Source organism: Prionailurus bengalensis, chromosome C2 (assembly GCF_016509475.1).
Source record: "Prionailurus bengalensis isolate Pbe53 chromosome C2, Fcat_Pben_1.1_paternal_pri, whole genome shotgun sequence".
Classification (NCBI taxonomy): Eukaryota; Metazoa; Chordata; class Mammalia; order Carnivora; family Felidae; genus Prionailurus; species Prionailurus bengalensis.
This window is the reverse complement of record NC_057350.1, coordinates 43,868,470-43,872,924: the sequence shown is the minus strand read 5'-3', so window position 1 is coordinate 43,872,924 and position 4,455 is coordinate 43,868,470. Positions and strand designations below refer to the sequence as shown.

At 35.7% G+C, this 4,455-nt stretch overlaps 1 pseudogene; it reads left to right on the top strand.

Moving 5' to 3' along the window:
* The first annotated feature begins 2,864 nt into the window (after positions 1–2,864).
* On the top strand, positions 2,865–3,730 carry LOC122491340 (annotated as a pseudogene).
* Positions 3,731–4,455: the final 725 nt, after the last annotated feature.

The window sequence follows — 4,455 nt, the reverse complement described above, 5'->3', positions numbered from 1 at the left end:
ACATAATTGGAAATATATACCATAGTCATGGATTAGAAGAATTAATATTGTTTAAATGTCCACCCAAAAAATCTACAGATTTAATGATCCCTATGAAAATATCAATAACATTTTTCACAGAAATAGAAGAAACAATCCTCAAATTTGTATGGAAACACACGCAAAAACTAAAATAGCGTAAGCAACCTTGAGAAAGATAAACAAAGCTAGATATATTTGAAATCTCAGATTTCAAGATATACCACAAAACTATAGCAATCAAAACAATACTGGCACAGAAACAGATGCATAGATCAATGGAACAAAACAGCCCAGAAATAAACCCATGCTTATATGTTCAATTAACCTATATAAAAGGGGACAAGAATATACAATGGGGAAAAGACAGTCTCTTTAATAACTGGTGCCAGGAAAATTGGACAACTACATGCAAAGGACTGAAACTGGACCACTTTCTTATACCATATGCAAAAATAAACTTAAAATGCATTAAAGACATAGTGTTACACCTGAAACTATAAAACTCCTAAAAGAAAACATAGACAGTATGAGGGCAATAAAAACAAAAATAAACAGTTAGGATGATACTGAACTAAAAATCTTTTTTTCATGGTGAAAACCATCAATAAAACAAAAAGGCAATCTAATAAATGGGAAAAATATTTGCAAATGATAGATCCTATATATAAAGGGTTAATAAGCAAATATATAAAGAACTCCTACAACTCAACACAAAAAAATAAGCAAACAATCTAATCACAAATTTTGCAGAGGACTTGAATAGACATTTTTCCAAAGAAGACATACAGATGGCCAACAGACACAAGATGCTCAACATCGCTGATCATCAGAAAAAAATGCAAATCAAAACCAAAATGATTTTTGAGATCATGTTGATGTTCATGATGCACATCATGTTGAGATCATCTCACATTTGTCAGAATGGCTAGTGTCAAAAAGCAAGAGATATCAAGTGTAGATGAGGATGTGGAGAAAGGGGAATGCTCAGGCTCTGTTGAGGGGGTATGTCAAATGGTGCAGTCACGATGGAAAATACTATGGAGGTTCTTCAAAAAATTAAAAATAGAACGACCATATGACCCAGCAGTTCTACTTCTGTGTATTTATCCAAAGAAAATGGAAGCACTAATTTGAAAAGATACACACCCCTATGTTCATGGCAGCATTATTTACAATAGCAACAATATGGAAACAACCTAAATGTCCATTGATAGATGAATGGATAAAGATCTGGTACGTATGTACACACACACACACACACACACATATGTGTGTATGTGTAAACAATGGAATATTATTCAGCCATCATAGAGAATGAAATCTTGTTATTTGTGACAACATGTTTGAACCTAGAGGGTGATGTGCTAAGTGAAATGAGTCAGAGATAGACAAAGACCATATTTCACTTATGTGTTGAATCTAAAAAATAAACATGCAAAAAAAAAAAACCACCCAGAAACAGTCATAAATAGAACTGATATTTGCTAGAGGAGAGTGGGTGGGAGTTGGGCAAAATAGATGGTACAAATTTCATTATAAAATAAATAATTCATGGGGATGTAAAGTACAGCATATGAAATAGTCAATGATCTCATAATAATGGTAACTAGACTTACTATGGTGATCGTAATGCATGTAAGTGTTGAATCATTATATACTTGAAGCTACTGTAGTATTGCCTATCTACTTCAATAAAAAATAAACAAAGTTCAAAAAAAACTGGACTGAGGTATATATGTCAAGACATCCAGTAGAGCCTATTTTATTGTGAATGGATGAAGACCAAAAGTGCCCCCATACGTGTCTTTGGAATCAGATATCAAGCTTGTGGCAGTTGTCGTGAAAGTATTTCCATTATGAAAAATTCTCATTGTTATGGATACACCATACTTGAACTTACCAAAACGTGCCTACTACTGAAGTTTTGATTTCAGAATCCTGTGCCATTCTCACTCTCAGTAGATAAATGACTCCAGTCTCTTCACTGCAAACCCAGCTATATATGCTCTTCTAAGAGAACATATTTAAATCTGAGTCTGATTTATCTTCTTTTGCCTCAATTCCAAGGTTTTTGTTTTTACCAATAATAAACTTTCTTCTGTCCCAACTATACATACCATAATCTTGATAATATTTGTCCTCTATATTTTATATAAAAACAAGTTTAATTTGGCTTATGACTCATTTGTAAACTCCATAACTTTAAATTTTCTGGTACATGTAACAAATATACTTTCTTCAGCCATAACATTTTATTAAAATTTTATAAGCAGAATATTTTGGAGTGAGAGTTTGCTTAATTTCTGTACTCACTGTAATATTTGGGGAAAGTAGGTATTTTCAGGATCAAGAAAAAAAATAGTATATATGTGAGAGACAGTGTTGAATAAAGCAGGGGCCTCACTCTTACGAGAATGGCTTAAATCCTAAGTGGTTGCCCCAACCTTCTTTTTTAAAAATATAAGGAAACCAAAAATTAAAAAATACTTTAGAATAGCTGCATTTTCACCCCTCAACTCAAAATTTATCAATATATTTAATGGCCAGTAGATTTGATATTATACTATGTGTTCGATTTCTCAGGAAAGCCCACTCCCATATAGATGGCTAAGTCCCATGCAAAGATATTCTGATTCTTTCTGTCTAGGTCTATAGTTTTCTATTCTAAGTGCACACCAGAAATACCTCCAAAAGTGGACCTTGGACAGTAATGTTAAGGAGCAGAGAGAGTGGGGAGGCTGTGCCCGGCTCCTGCTCTCACAGCTGCTGCAGGACAGTGAGATCCATAGAGACCGCGCTGGGCCCCACAGGACTCTGTGCCTTGCTGAGAAAAATAATTAAACATGGACAAAGGAGATCCTAAGAAGCCAAAAGGCAGAATGTGCATTCTTTGTGCAAACTCATTGAGAGGAGCACAAGAAGAAGCATCCAGAGGTGCCTGGGTGGCTCAGTCAATTGAGCATTCGACTTGATTTCTGCTCACTTCATGATTCCAGGGTCATGGAATGGGGCCCCAAGCTCAGCGTGGAGCCTGCTTAAGATGATTCTCTGATTCATATTCATTCTCTCTCTCTCTCTCTCTCTCTCTCTCTCTCTCTCTCTCTTTCTCTGCCTCTCTCCCCAACCTGTGCTCTCTCTAAAGAAAAGAAAAAAGAAAAAAGAAAAAGCATCCAATTGCTTCAGTCAACTTCTCTGAGTTTTCTAAGAAGGGCCTAGAGGGTGAAGACCATGTCTGCTCAAAAGACAGAAAAATTTGAAGACATAGCAAAGGCAGACAAGGCTCGTTATGAAAGAGTAAATGAAAACGTATATCCTCTCTAAAGGGGAAACAAGTTAAAGGATCCCAATGCACCTAAGAGGCCCCTTTGGCCTTTTTCTTATTCTCTTCTAAGTATCACCCCCAAATCAAAGGAGAACGTTCAGGCCTCTCTATTGGTGATGTTGCAAAGAAACTGGGAGAGATGTGGAATAACTCTGACCCAGATGACAAGCAGCCTCACGAAGGCTGCTGAGCTGAAGGAGACATAGGAAAAGGGTATTGTTGCCTACGGAGTCAAAGAAAAGCCTGATGCGGCAAGAAAAAAAAAAAAAGAGGGTGTCGTCAAGGCTGAAAAAAAGCAAGAAAAAGAGAGAAGACAAGGAAGATGAAGAGGTTGAAGAGGAGGAAGAAGATGAAGAAAATGAAGATGAAGAAGATAACGATGAATAAACTGGTTTTAGCACAGCTCTTTTTCTGGTCTATACAGTACGTAAGTCCCCTTTACATAACTCCTTTTAAAGAAAATAAAATTGAAATGTATGGTTGAGTAAGATTTGCTTTTAAACTGTACAGTGTCTTTTTTTGTGTAGTTAGAACACTACCAAATGTGTATTTAGATAGCCCTGTCCTCGCTATTTTCAGTAGCCACTAACCTTGCCTGGGACAACGTAGGGGTTGGAAATTGGCATGAAAATTTAAAACAGGTTCTTATTGGTGCATAGAACAAATTAGTTGTATATGGAGATGAAGGATTTTTTCATCTTCACTTGTCTCTGACGCAGCTTACACGAGATAATTAGCGTTCTGTTAACTGAATAGCACTCTGTAATTGCAAAAAAAAAAAAAAAAGGAAAGAAAAAGTTGCAGCTGTTGACATTCTGAATGCTTTTAAGTAAATGCAATTTTTTTTAATTAAAAAAAGAGTATATCATAAAGTATGGTTTTTAGATTAGCAGTTTTAACATCACGAGAGAATTTGTTCAATATATGCAAATTCTTGGGCTCCACCTCACACCTAACCAGAAACTCTGGGGATAGAGTAATCTGTTTTAAAAACTCTCCAAATGTTTGTGATAAACACAAAAATGTGAAAATCACCAAGATAAACAGTTCTTATTATGTTCCATCATCCCTTACTCCAGGCTGAAACCCTCAGGAATAAGATCTTTCATGTA